At 47.4% G+C, this 15,433-nt stretch overlaps 1 long non-coding RNA gene across 1 annotated transcript in view; it reads left to right on the forward strand.

The window, feature by feature from the left end:
* Window positions 1-15,433, forward strand: part of LOC120369792 — a 57,498-nt gene that overhangs the window by 23,917 nt on the left and 18,148 nt on the right. The window lies entirely within an intron of this gene.

Raw genomic sequence — 15,433 nt, forward strand, 5'->3', positions numbered from 1 at the left:
TTCCTTGTCATAGTCGTTTGCTGGGGTGTAGTATAAAGGATGGTCATTTTCATATAACGTGTCTGAAATCTTGTTTGCATAATTCGGCCATTAACTGGTTCCCAGTCTAAAATGGCTGTGTAGCATCAAGATCAATGTAACTTCAGCTCTTCCTCCACTGGGGGTCCGTGAGTAAATTATAGTTTCATGGTGGATTTTCATTGTGATGGATCTGTGCCTGGCCACCTGCAGTCACTAATACCAGGATCTCTATATTGTAATTTCTATTTCTTTGATGACTTGGTCTGGCTTCCCAATCTGCAGCAGATTCTACACATCCCAAGCCCTGAAGCAGGGTGGTTTATTCTCCTTCCCAAACTCTAGCTGTTCGATTATTTAATCCTCTGTAACTACTGTGACTCTGGATAGTCTCGTCATCCCTATGTGTAATAACAACTCTCCTGTCTCCTATTGGACATCTGTCACAACCCATTGACCTTAAGCTTCAATGGCTTTTCTTATATCTCAGCCACTTTTTCTCAGCTGTTGGATTGTCATTTGGTGCCTTTGTATGCAGCTACAGGTTCTTGGCATAGTTGGCAGTTGAGAGATCTAGCAGTACTTTTGATCACACAGAAGTCCTGTCAATATCATTGTGGGTTCCCTCCAGCACTATGTGCCTAGCAAACCTCTTGTAGCACAGCATAACCTTGGTGAAATACTCTGCTAATCTTTACCTTTTCCTCAGTAAATCGCAAAGTGCTTTAGAGTCATTATCCCCACTTTACAGATGGGGAAACTGAGGCACAGAACGGTGCTATCACTCAACCAAAATCACCCAGTAGGCCAGAGCCAGGACTAGAACCCAAGTCTCTTGAGTTCTAGTCTGATGCCTGATCTGCTAGTCTAACCCTTTCCACTGGAGGGTTGCCCAGTCCTCTCAAAAGGGATAACCACATGGCATTTTTGTCAACACGTTTTTTCCCTGAGTGATTGTTAATTGTCTTGTGTCTAGAACTGGTTGAAAAATAAGGAGGAAAATTCACAAAAAATGGCAAAGAAATTTTTGTCCCACAGGGTTTGACAATGAATTATTTTTTTATTCCAAACTTTTGTTTGGCTTTTCCAGTATCCTGTTTTCCCCTCCCTTTTTTTTTTTTTCTATTTGATCAATGACCCAAAAAAAAATTGCAGAGAGGAGGTTGGGGGAAAAAGTGGGGGAGGAGGGGCGCGCTACTTTTTTCATTTTCCAATTTCACAGAAGAAATGAAAATTTTAAAGATTGTGAATTTTTTGCAAAAATTTGCCATTTCCTAAGAATTTTTAAACAAAAATGTTCATTCAAAAACTATCAGTTAGCTTTACTTCTGAGTTGTGACTATTCCAGGGTTAACTGTCATTGGAGCTGAGGTGAAGTTGGCTTTTAAGCTGTTGCCCTTGCTATCTCCACAGGTGAATCTAGCAGGCCGCAGTGCACTCTTGCTCCCGTGCTAAATCTAGACAGAGCTTTTGTTTATTTAGTCCTTTATTGCTTGAACTGGCTGTGCTGCAAACCCAGATGACTGGCCATAATAAGAGGCTTGCCATGCTGAGCTTGAGCTGATATTTCAAAGAAAATTGTCGAAATGATTCACTGGTGACTTATCACCCATTGCCTGTGATTAACTCATCTGGAGTGCTACAGCAAGCAAATTGCAATGTGTCCCGCATGGATGTGTAAGGCAGCATCTGAATTTCAGAATCAGCCAAAGAACAATCCCTAGGAAGGGCTAATCGTTCCCATTTGATTTGAACAGATCTCACCAGCATTGCCAAGGGGCCCTCAAAATCTCAGGAGCTTTGCGCTGTTCTTTTGTATTCTGTCTTCTGTTGTTCGTTACATATTTCACACTTGGATAAAATATAATTGCAGCCTTCGTGCCTGACCAAAACAGGACATCCCTGGCACTGAATTCATGTGTCTCAATGCCCAGAAGTGCCCTGTGGATTATACATGGCATGTCAGACCTCATGACACAACTTCCTTTGCACAGAGTCCTACCATATGGAGCTATATCTTCTCTATAGCTGCAACAAGGCTTGATTCTTAGAGGCAGCTGCGATTTTGCTGCTGGCCTACCTTGCTTGAACCTCACTGTCAAATAACAAACTGACAATTAATAATTAATTAATAATAGCTCAGCTTTCATGGCAGAGCACAGAAGCACAGTGATTGGTTGTCTCATCTTGTCTGGTTTCTTCTGCTCAAGACCTTCCCAGTGATGTCCTATTGAATATATTTCCCTTCCATTTCAGCCCCCGGCACTATGAATTATCTTGGAGCCTCCTTTGTTCTTCCTGTGATACCACAGAGAGTTCAGATATTGCAGTAATGAGCACAGTGTAATTACCTTCGTTTGATTAGGGCAGAAATACAGGGCACGTTTTCAAAAACATTCAGTTGGCTTATCCTCTGCTCCCAATTGCAAAACTCCTGTTGAAGTAAATAGGAGCAGAGTTAGATCAGTCTTGGGCATTTTTTAAAATCCCACCCATATTGTGAATGTTGGCTGCCCTTGATCAGGTCTGCCCTGCACAGCTCTGTAGAAGCTTTCGTTGCTTTGATTTTTGCATTTAGGAAGAATTAGAAACATTGTAATGACTCCCTCCCATTCTCTGCTCAGTTAGTTTCCCAAGAGGCAAACCAGTGACCTCAGCCACTCCACAATAATATCACTTCTCTCCTGACAGCAGGCAACAATACTGAGCCTGACAAGCACTCGTTTAAACACTGACATTGATTGGCTGATTCACAACATATGACTTGGGGGCTGGGTTACAAGAAGTAAGCTCCAAGCTTGCGCATTACTGTGGAGATGGACAGGGCAGTCATAGTCCCCTCCAGTCAGTCTTGGAGGAAAGCAGAGTTTTAAAGTACATTTGTGGCCTAAGCACTCAAACGTATCCATGGACAGCAGATGGGATCAAGATGCAGCCCACTGAGTCAAGAGCAGATCCTGATGTCCTAAAAATGCCCCCCTGGCTGCCCATTCAATGGAAACTGAAGGCTAAAGACAAAACCGATCAACTGCAGGTTGCTCTTGCTGGCGAACTCATCCAACAAACACAGCAAATATTATGGTTGTGGGCAATTATGTTTTATTTTCAAATGTCTGAACATGTCCATGCAAGTGAGGTGTGACCTTTGAACAACTTTGTAAGCTGCCAACACGGCCCTTGTTGGGACAAATTTTGGGTTCCTTTGCTCTAAGGCATCGAGTCACAGGGTTAAATTCATCCTGGGAGCAGTTCCATTGGAATCGTGGTATAAATGGAATAAACCACAAGGATGAGTTTGGCCCGGTATGTTCCTTTAGGACAGACATTATGGAGCAGCTGGAGTGCAGGTGTAGTGTAGATGAGTGTGTGTATATGTGCGGTATGTACATGTATTATAGTAACCAGTTTTCAATTAATAGATCCGCCCTTCAGAGTGACACCACAGTGTGTGCCCCTTATCCCTGAGCCTGCTACCAGCTGCTTTCCTTTCTCATCACTCTAATGCTCATGACTTGTGAAGAGTCAGTGACACAGCATTAGCAGCACCTTCATCAGGGCTTAGGAAGATAGGAATTGCCATAGTGGAATGGACCAATTAAGCAATAAGCCCCATCAGGATGTGTATCACTTGGCTATCAGCACACGCCTCAGATGTGTTGTGAGACTTTTGGCCCAGTGCCCTCAACAAGCCAGGCAGTGTGACAGTAGTAATTAATGCCTCACCTATCATGGCCTATCGCTAAGGTATGTTAAACCATAACAGCTGTCTGGGTGGAGCATTCAAAATAATTCACTGTGAGGGGAGGAAAAAAGGAAGAATTGTTCTGAAGTGTATCACTGCGCAAGAAAAAATAGTTCCTTAAAAAAATAAAGCCAAGTGAAAGACTGTGAGGTCATTTTACAACACAGTGGGAGACAATGAGGCTCTGAGCCTGCACTGTGTATAGCACAGACTGGGCAGACTGCTGCATTCATACAGTGCACAACTGCCAGGGGTCCTCCCACACGCTACACAATTCGGGGGGGGTGGCCTGAGTGGATAACAAGGGAGCTTGCAAGAGAGGTTAAAAACTGGGTTTGTGCCCCTTTTCTGTTTTTATGCCTTAAAATATCAGAAGGAATGTCACCTCTGGCTTTCCCTGGTTTGGATGGGACCCTCTTCTGGGATGTTGATTGGTGGCTCTCCTACCTTATGTGAAAGAGCAGAGGTATTGGAACTTTAGCAGAGATGTCCTGTCACCCAAGTGTCTTTTAAACACAGGAGTTAAATAGGAGTTTACAAAAACAAACAGACCCCAGAGTTTTAGGTAATTTGACTAAAAATCCCTTCTCCCCTCAATTGCGCAACTCTGTGTCTTGTGATGTCTCAATTTCACTATTTCTATAGTTGACGTAGAGTCTTCCAGAGTAGACAAGATCTGAATGTCAACAATATACAACAGAAAAGCAGGAAACATTTTAAAAATCCCTTTAAGGTCTTCTTACACTGTAAAGAACTAAAAAAGGGGCATAAACCCCATTTTAGTTTCCTTTGCATATTACCTTTAAGACTCCACTGGTCATGCATGTTGTAGGGAAACGAGCAGAGGAGGTTTCACAAACTCACCTCAGAGGATGAGGTTGAATGAAGTGACCCAAATGTTGTCTGGCAAAATGATGATGAATTCTGTGGCCCAAGTAAGACAATAACATGTGGAAGGTGTCAATTGGAGAGGGTTCAGAGAAGAGCCACGAGAATGATTAAAGGATTAGAAAACATGCCTTAGAGCAGCGGTTCTCAAACATTAGCAACCCGAGGACCCCTATTTTGATTTTAAAATTTTCGCGGACTCCCAAACTGGCTTCTAATCTTCCCCAGGGGTGCTTAACCCTCACTGAGCCTCATGCCCTGCCCCCACTACACCTCTTCCCCCAAGGCCCCACCCTCACCCCACCTCTTCCTGCCCCCACACCATCCCTACCCCTCCTCTTCCCCACCTCTTCCTGCCCACTCCCCTAAGCGCACCCCTCCTCCCCCTCCCTCCCAGTGCCTCCTGCACGCTGCTGAACAGCTGTTCCACAGTGTGCAGGAGGCACTGGGAGGAGGGGGAGGAGTTGATCAGTAGGGCTGGTGGCCCCCGACATGAGTTGCTGACCCCCTCGCGGACCTCCAGGGTCCGTGGACCCCAGTTTGAGGACCTCTGCCTTAGAGTGATAGGCTCAAGGAGCTCAGTCTATTTAGTTTAACAAAGAGAAGGTTAAGGGGGTGACTTGACTACAGTCTATAAATATCTACATGGAAACAAATATTTAATACTGGGCTTTTCAATCTAGCAGAGAAAGGGGTAACACAATCCAATGACTGGAAGTTGAAGCTAGACGTATTCAGTCTGGAAATAAAGAGCAAATTTTTGACAGTGAGGGTAATTAACCACAGGAACAATTTACCAAGGGTCATTGGTCATTACCGAGGTCGATTCTCTGTCACTGACAATTTTTAAATCAAGACTGGATGTTTTTCTAAAAGATCTGCTCTAGGGATTATTTTGGGGAAGTTCTATGGCCTGTGTGATACAGGTGGTCAGACTAAAAGATCACAATGTTACCATCTGGCCTTGGAATCTGTGACTGTATGAACAGTCCTTCACCTCTGTCCAACAGGAGGTGGGGGTGGGCAAGAGAGCAATATGTAACAGAGCTTAACACTACAAATACACCTTGGGAGTTTGGAGAACTAGCCTATTTTGTCTCAGGTACATTGATCTGCTCTCCATTTATCCTCACAACACTCCTGTGGGGTAGAGAGGTGCTATTATATTTATCTTACAATGGGCAACGGAGGCCAGATGCTCAAAAGTATTTAGGCACCTAACTCCCACTGAGTTCAACTGGGTTGATTTCAGCCCCAGTGCAAAGCCCTCGTCAAGACTAGGAAAGCCAAGATCTGCACCAGCAGAACTTATTCCAGTTTCAAGTTGGTGCAAATCCAGCGTTCCTTCTCTACATTTGGGATTTGCGCTATGGCAGTGGCTGACCACTGATTGCTGGAATTGAGGCAAACACCCAGTAAAGACAAGGCCTAAGGCCAAGCCAGGTCAGTGAGAGATAATTACTTAGATTGTAAGCTTTTTGGGGAGGAAATGCCCTTTTGTTTTTTAGTTTGTACAGTGACAGTCCCAAGCACAATGGGCTCCTGTCTATGACTGGGGCTCCCAGGGCATGACAGCAACGCAAATCATCATCATCATTGTTGTCTTCATCAGCCCAGAAACATTTTGTATATGGGGAACTCTGTAGAAACTGCAGTAGAAAAGGCCAGGTTGCAAAAATATGCACTGCAATGAACCCATGCAGTCCCCATAGTGGCTGATGTGAGAGTGTCACTAGGGCCCTAATTCAGGAAATCCCTAATCCATCCCTAATTCAGCAAAGCCCTTAAGCACATGCTTCCCATTGAAATCAATGGGGACTTAAGCATGGGCCTGATTGTAAGCATGTGCTTATACGCTTTGATGAATAGGGATAGACTACTGATTCAGGGCTGGACGACCTGTATATTGGAACAATGTCAGTAGTGAGGAAAGCAGAGAATGGAGAATAACCCTAGAGCTGAGTGAATGTGCTGCCATAGGCTAGTGACCTTGGTAGAGGAACTGAGGGCAATGTATTGCCAGAAGAGGCACAGCAGAGAATCAGGAATGAATCATAGACAGATTTAAAAAATGAGTAAAATCGGCTCCATACAGTTGAAATAAATGACCGGCTATTGGGATATGGGCTGTGCAGGGGGGCACTGCTAAGACACCTGGGATTGTGACTGTGGGGGTGGAAGCTCACATTATTGTGAAGAATAAATACTTGTCAAACATATAATAGAGGCTCTGTGTGACTGATGCAAATAATACCGCAGAAGAACTCCGTGATGTGCTGGATGAAATGAGTTGCATTAAGGAAACCCATCTCAATTGCAAATCACTCAAGGAAGCACTTATTCCTCGTCCTGGGTACATTCCATTTGTACTGAGACGCCGGGTTCTTCAGGAATTTCCACACACAGCAAATTCAAAGTTAGGAAGGAAATCAATGAGCCAAACGGGTGAGTCTATTTTATGGTGGAAGCAAAAAAACCAAACAAGCCATTGAGAGAATCCCTCGACCCAAGACAGCTTCATAAAATCATAATGTTTATCAGCTCCCAACTTTGGAAGATATGAGTAGAAGATAGGCTGGAACGAAATGTGTCCGAGTGTTGGAAACTGATTGTCCTTACAGGTGCATAATCCCAAATAAAGATGGATCCAGGTACACCACAATGGTCACATCGTTTGGCAAATAATACAGTCTGTGAATAGCTCAGATGCCCACTATCTCAAGAAGGAAGCAGAATATTAGCAGGAATAGAGGGTCCAATATATTGATGATGTCTTGTGCTGGCTCAAATCCAGAGACGATCAGACAAAGAAGAATTCTGACTGCGAGCCGAAGAGAAGATATGCAATTTAATCAAAGAAAATGTCAGATAGCAACACTAGAGATAAAGTAATTGGGAAATGGATTATCTGAACAAGGCATTTTAGAGGCTCACACTATCATAGAGGCAATCATGGAAATGCCAGCAGCTTGGAACAAACAGGAATTGCAGTACGTTGTAGCTATCCTATCCTCTTTGCTCTCCCATTTTATCACACTGGAGGTGATAAATTAGTGCCATTGGGATTATATCAAACTAAACTGCACTTCTCCATTATGCTGCACCTCTAGCATATGCTGCACCTCCACAGCATAAAGTTCCTTTTGTATTTATTCCACATAACACAACTCAATATTTGCCTTGCTTTTTCATAGTCAAACTGTCCCCATATACCCAGCTCTGGCTCCCTACCCACTCCCTAATTGGCACCCATTAACCCAGATACTTCTAACTGTTTTAGCCTCTGATCACTGCACCTGAAGCCACCAGCATGACTGAGGCACTAAAACTAGCAATCCCCAGATTCAAATATAAGGGGTGCTGCTGGCAGGGTGCTCTCAGTAGACCACGACTACTTAGATGTAATGGGCTCAGAGACGTGGGTATCAGTCTAAGCCATAAATGACCAATGACCTTCTCCCAGGGCTCAGTCTGAGCTAGTACATGGTCCCAGATCTCCCTGCTAGTCTGACATGCCAGCTAGACCAGCATTAACAGACTCTCATTCCCAGACGTGCATCCCTGTCAGCCATTGTGAGAGCAGCGTTCAGGCCCTAGGGATTTAGAGAGATGCTGTGGCCCAGAGAGGAGAGTGGGGCATCACGCCCAAGCCCCCAGGCGTGAGAGCAGCAGATGGCAACTGGGCTGTCTGGGGCCCGACTTACCCTGGTGGGAATTTACATTTGCCTTGGACCCCACGCCTAGGACTGCAGCACCGGTAGGGAAGTGATGGAAGTCCAACTGGGTTCTAGTCCAAAGAGAATGAATAGCCTGGGGTAGATAGGGAATGTGAGGAAGATGATGTGGTAGCCAGGAGAAGGAAAGGATGGAAATGGGGAGCATGCGGGAGAGATGAAAGAGTCAGAGGAAGCAATGGGGAGAGGAAGCTGGGGTGGAGAGAGAGGGTTGGCCAAGTTGGGATTCCCTCCGAGACCTCTTTGCACTTGGCTGCCCAAGAACTCAGTTTGAGTCCAGGCTCCATCACTCAGGTAACGTTATTTGGCATCCAGCAACACTATGCTGAGCTGATCAGACCTAAAGGCAGGGGGTGTGGCTGCAGGGTACAGCACAGCTCCAAAGTTACACAGAAACCCTCTCCCTTTGTGTACATCACACATTTCATTGCATTTACTATACACTGCATCACACTGTTTTGGACTGGCTTGGTTACTTTGTAGGAACTACTCCTTTTGCAGCCTGCAATGGGCACCAGTTGTTCTATTTCTTTTGTACCAAATCTGTGATATTAATGGACAAAGGAGGTACAGGTGCAAAGAGATTGGCCACCAGTGACTCCCATTCAGTGTTGTCTGTCATGGCCTCTGTTACATTCTCCTCAGTCTACACACTTGGACATAGGGCATATGTCCCACACTCAGCCATGGGAGGTGAGGTTCAGACAAAATCCATCCAGCCTCCCCTGGTATACTGTTTGGGATCCCAGAGCACATACTGTGTACCCAATCCATACCACCTCCTTCACTCTCTCTTTAACGATTAGTCAGGCCCAACCTCTTTCTCTTGTGGTCAGGTTCATTCCTGCCAAGCACTTTCAGAACCCTCTATGTTTGATTCATTTACAGGAGGTTGTGTTTACTTCCTCTCATCCTTGTGTCGCCATCTTCACACTGAGATGAAGCTGTTTATAAGCCTCAGTCTCTACCCATGTTGTTAACATACCCCAATTCTTTAGGATTCCCTGTCCATCTTGGAACAGCAATCGTAATCGGCACAGTTGAATTATTTTCACGTGGTGCTTAAGATCCAGGACTTTCTGACCTTGCAAATTGCAAATTTTCCCCTCCAGCATTCTTAATTCCCTTCCCCACCAGTGTGGTCCGGATTAGTGGACTGTTTAACAATCTCGACCATTCCTCCTAGTTTATTTTTTTTTAAAACCTGCATTACATACAAAACATATCTGCCCTTTATTCCCTAGGTCTATCAAGTATACGGAGGGGCCAAGTCAATTTAACAGTAAACCCAGCCCACCCCACTTTGCCTGTGGGAAAGGGGGGTAGGGATCCTGATCCTGGACCGTGACTTTAGATCCCATTTGTTGCTTGGTCAGGTCCCTTTGGCATCAAACCACACCTTGGTCTTCTGTGCTTCTGCCTTGTCGGTTGCCATCAGGCTCTTTTGGACCTGTAAAATCTGCATCTGCAAGTCCTGTGCCCAGGCATCTGTTAGGGCCGCCATTGCGAGATGGGCTGGAACCATAGGGACAAAAGATGGGGGCACAGAGTAGTGAAGGAGGGAAGGGCAGAAAAGAGAGAGGCAGAGGGGAGGAGAGCATGGAAGGAGACAAGGAGGTGGAGGAGGAGACCAAGGAGAGAGAGGAAAGGAACATCGCTGCCATATCTTGAAGCTCTTGCTTGTGGAGACAGTGTGCTGTAGTGGATGGAGCACTGGGCAAGGTGTTCGGAGGTTATGAGCCTGGTTGATGGACCTTGGGGGAATCCCTACCTCTGCTGGTAAAATGGGGCCAATGACACTTCTAAAGTGCATGGAGATGCTTCGATGGGAAGCACCTCATAAGGGCAGCACATTAGTGTCATTATTATTTATCTCTAACTGCATCGCTACAGTGTCTTTTTAATCAAGCAGACTCCATCTCTTCCCAATGTCCCATCCATCCATGTCTCCCGATTATTATTGCTAGGACAGCATTCTAATTAAGCAGCAAGAGCTACCCTAGGTCTGGGGCTCATCATTTGTAAGAGAAAACTAGAGAGAAAAATACACAATTCACCCACAATTTCTTCAGTAACATTCACTCCATTATACATCAAAACGGTCTGCACTCCTGAAAGTTTAATCAAAGACCTGTTCATGTTTCCTAGATGCAGACAGAGCACGGGCAGTCTTCACGCAAGCTGCACTGCCAGAATCTACCTTCGGAACTATGCCCTCAAAACCCCCACATGCCAGCAAAAAGACTGGAGATGTTCACCCACCTCCAGATTTGCTACAACATGCATCCCATCCCCGGCTTCATGGTCCCATGGATAGACAGATGGATCAGTTTCCTTGGTCTCTGTGAAATGACTGAATTCTGAATAATTCAGATGCATCATCATCTACCCTGTTAAGATGGGGCTTTGCTCTGAGAGTGACTCTGCAGCATTGAGGCTCCATAGTCGGTACCTTTCCAAACTCCAGATCAGATCTGCTGTTTACAGGGGAAAGGACTTTTTTCTGGGTGCCAGCCCCGCAGGCCTCATGCTGGATGCTGAGAGTCAAGCTGGGCTTCTTGTGGCTCATGCGTAATCACCAGTGCCAGAGATCTTGCAGGCTAAGTGCTGTCCTCACACGGTGCAATCCTCTAGGTCAGGACCTGTCCCCTATGGTTCCCCAGTGCAGACCCATTGGTCCTGGAGTTGCCCAAACATAAAACTGGTGTCATGGAGTGGAGAACCAGGCCTGTAGGTTTGCACAGGGATATGTGAGAGCAGAATGATTTGGAAATTAGTAAACAATTCTGATCAGGATGGACGAGCAGGAAGAGACTCCAGTGGCCTTTCCCATGGCCAAGCTGGCTCCGCAGAGCTCACTGGAACAGCCTCAATTCCTTCTCCTGTAGCTGGCTTCCATTGCCTCCAGCCCCTCCTGTGGAGCTGGTACAGAGGGCCTTCTGAAGCATTGCTGGGAGGCTGCTGGTGATGTCAGGGAGCAAGCTGACTGTCAGTATGTGGGACCCTCTCTAGAGCTCTGAGAACATAAGAATGGCCATCCTGGGTCAGAGCAATGGTCCAGCTAGCACAGTTTCCTGTCTTCCGACAGTGGCCAGTGCCAGGTGCCCCAGAGGGAATGACCAGAACAGGCAATCAGCACGTGATCCAGCCTCTCTCATCCACTCCCAGCTTCTGGCAGTCAAAGGCTAGGGATACCCAGAGCAAGGGATTGTATCTCTGACCATCTTGTTTAATAGCCATTGATGGACCTATCCTTCATGAACTCTGTCCCTTCTTTTTAGCAGCTGTTCATTATCATCTACCTGAGGTGGGTCTAGAAAGGGAATATGGACCCATCATTGTTCACTCTAGAATGGACTTACTGGGGGTGAAGGCAGTGTGGATGGTTTGTCCTTGATGTAGCTCTGTCTCTAGCTTGGCACCATCCTAGTGATGTTCACTCCTACGCGATGCAGATGGCAAATACACCCTTGGCTCAAACATCTTCATTTATTTTAAAGGGCTTAGAGCTAAAGCTACCTATGGGCTCATGGTATTGGGGCTGCAACCCCAACCAGTTCCAGTGAGCGCCTACTTCACTGGGTCGGATCCTCCTCGTTGTTCCCGTGTCACTCCCTTGGCTTCACTGAGGTGACTCCTGATTTCCATAAGTGTGAGATCAGAATCTGGCCCCTGTCTCTCTTGAGACGCCTCACCCATGTAAAATGAACAGGAATGCCGGCTAACGAGCAGCTGCTGGCTTCTGTATTTCAGACTAAGGGCCAGATCCTCAGCTGCTGTAAATCGATATAGCCTCACTGATGCCATTTACACCAGCTTAGGATGTGGCACTAAGCATCCTGGGGTGACAGTGTATCTGAGGTGCACTCCAGTTGGATTGTGTGGGCTGAGTATCCTTAGCCCCTCCCAAAAACTCCATGTGTCTCATCCCAAGACTGGCTCCGGGAGCCATGTTTTCAGTAAATGAGTTCTTTATTGCTGTGTTACTGACATTCGCTGCCACCTGCATTGAGTTAGAAGTTCTATTTAAGTGATCAATGAACGCTATTAAGCACGATCCTTCCCCTACATGTATGGAAAAGTTATTGTCAGTTTATCTTTTCACGTCAAAATAGTCTCTTTACCTCCAATTTCCCAGCACATATTTCTTTTCACATTGTCCCATAAAAGATTATTTTGTATGCCGAGTGTGTTCGCTGATCCACTGCCTTTAGCAGCCTTTAGGGCCAGATACTGTGCAGTGCAGGGAAATGCCATGTTTCCTCGCTTCCTAGTGACTCCAGTGGTAGTTGAGGGATCTCAGCAATGCTTGGGAGGTACTCAGCACCTGACAGCACTGCTCTCTTAGAGATCTCTCTTTCCCTGGTAATACTGCCTTGAATTCCTCCTGCATATGAATGGCTTTATTATCCCATATCTTTAGAATTCTGGTGCAATAATATTATTGACCTTTTTTGACCCAAATGGCAAGTCAAAGTTCAGGGCCTTGGCGGTGCTCCAGTTGGGAGCAGAAATTGATGGAGTCTGGCATTTTCTTCGATGCAGCCTTGTTTATTTACAAGAATGTACAAAGTCGTCCTCTGAACCCAGGAGGAACCACGAACAAAAGGAGCAGTTTCTTAGCTTACCACCTCAAGCCTCTTTAGCCAACAGCCCTATAAGCCCTCACTCTGGCTTTTTCCAGGGTCACATTGTCCTTACAGGCTGCTGCTTGGCCTTTTCCTTGCCTCTGCTTCTCTCTCTGGTCTTCTGCGTTCTCAGGGTTGGCCTACACTGCAAAGTTAGGTCAGCTTAACTACATCACTCAGGGCTGCGACAAATGTCACATCCTGTGAGATGTAATTAAGCCAACATAAGCCCAAGCATAGATATTGCTAGGTCAATGGAAGAAGGTGGGTTTACTATAGCGTCCATCGTTGTAGTAAGGTCTTGGCTACACTCAAAACTCCAAAGCGCTGCCGCGGGAGCGCTCCCGCGGCAGCGCTTTGAAGTGTGGGTGTGGTCGCAGCACCAGCGCTGGGAGAGAGCTCTCCCAGTGCTGCAGGTACTCCACCTCCCCGAGGGGATTAGCTCCCAGCGCTGGGAGCCGCGCTCCCAGCGCTGCGGCACTGTTTACACTGGCGCTTTGCAGCGCTGTTTCTTGCTGCGCTCAGGGGTGTGTTTTTTCACACCCCTGAGCAAGAAAGTTGCAGCGCTGTAAAGCGCCAGTGTAGCCAAGGCCTAAGTGTCTACACGCTAGTTGTACTACTGTACCATTTCTAGTGTAGGCACACCCTCGGTTTCTGTGTGTTCTGCTCTCTCACACTTGCACTCACACAGAGCAAATAATACTCAGCCCAATCATATGCTGCTAGTTTCTGGGCAGACTCTATTAGGCCTTCTTTGAAGTGTGGCCTCTTAGTGTTTCTTACAGCTATCTTAAGTGAAGGGTGTGTTCACCTATCAATTTTAACGAGGTTTTCACCCAACCCATAACAAAATTTCAATATCCTTTAACGCCCATGACCTGTTTCCATTGAGCAGGGCTGGATTAACCTTTTATGGGCCCAGCGCCAAACTTATTTGTGGGCCCCCATGGAGGCAATAGAGCATGGTGCATGGAGGTCAGTCCCCAGAGTGAGGGGCCAGCCAGGGGCAATGGGCCATGGAATGGCAGGGGCAGCCCCGCTCCGCCCAGCCCGGTGCGAGGGCACTATTTACAAACTGGCAGTTGCCAGACACACAGTGGCCTGCTCGGCCCTGTGCTGCCAGCATGCCCCTTCCCCTCAGGAGGGTGGGGGGAAGGCTGTGCCACACAGCACCCCCACTCAACATCTTCCTGACTCCCTATGCCCCCCCCAAACCCACTATGCCCAGCGTACCCCCAGCCCCATCCACACAAATGCACAGCGCCCTGCACAACATCATCCCTGCCCAGCACCCCCCTGCCTAGAGCCCCATCACAACTGCCCAGCACCCCCCACAGAACTCCCATTCCCTAGTGCCCCAACATACACATTTTCCCTGCCCCCTCACAGCCCAGCACCCCACCCCACCAAAAACCCACTCCCCCATGCCCTGCCTCCCGGCCACACTCACTAGCCCTGCTGGGAGGCAACTGTGTCTGCCAGGCTAAGCTGGCAGTGCAGCCAGAGCTGGTCCCGGAGCCGGAGCGAGGAATCACTTCAGTCCCTCGGGAGGGTGTGATTGGCCAGGCCAGGGCCTGTCCCGACTGGGGTCCCTCAAGATGCACTTCCCCTGGAGGGGCCCAGCCAAGCTCCCTGCACTGTCCCCTTCCCCCACCCCACCCCAACCCTGGCTGAGACTGGCCAGGCTTCTGCACCTGTCCTAGGTGGCCCGCTCCGGGGAGACAGGTGGGGTCCCACAGGTGGTGGGAGGCAGAGACTGCCCAGAACTGGAGGTGCACTGGAGTCTGGCCAGGGGGCAGAGAGGAGCAGGGGGTGAGCACGAGGAGGCAGCAGGTGAGCAGGCCAGGAGGAGCAAGTGGTGGGTGGGAGGAGCCGGGGGAGCAGTGCAAGCGGAGCAGGCCGGGGGCCCCTTCTGAGCATGGGCCTGGCTCCATGGAGCCACTGGAGCCATTTTAAACCTGGGACTGCCACTGAGGAAGGGTGGCATTAGTTTAAAGTGTTTTCCTCTTTCTTTGTCGACACAGTTCCCATCGCCCTTCCTGTCTCTGGCAGGAGACAGGAACCTTTCCAGTGTTGTGGCCCCCATATCTCACTATGGAGATGGGAACCAGTTTATTTTGAAGAGTGCTAGTAACATGGGTTGTGGAGGGAGGTACACAGGTCTTGGAGCCATTAACCACAGCGCACACCGTGTCATAATACAGCTAGGGGAGCATTACACAAGAGCATACAGACAGGACCAAGGAATCACATTCACTGGCTGAGAAATGATTTAATGGTTAGGGCTGGAGAATAGTGAGTTAGAGAGGGAGGTGATTTATTAAGGCCCTCCCTACAGACATATGTACGCAGACATCCCCATATAACCCATACATGGGCACACACTCCAGTATGCACACAAACATTCGCACACACATCCACGC

The sequence above is a fragment of the Mauremys reevesii genome, linkage group 8, assembly GCF_016161935.1.
Source record: "Mauremys reevesii isolate NIE-2019 linkage group 8, ASM1616193v1, whole genome shotgun sequence".
Classification (NCBI taxonomy): domain Eukaryota; kingdom Metazoa; phylum Chordata; order Testudines; family Geoemydidae; genus Mauremys; species Mauremys reevesii.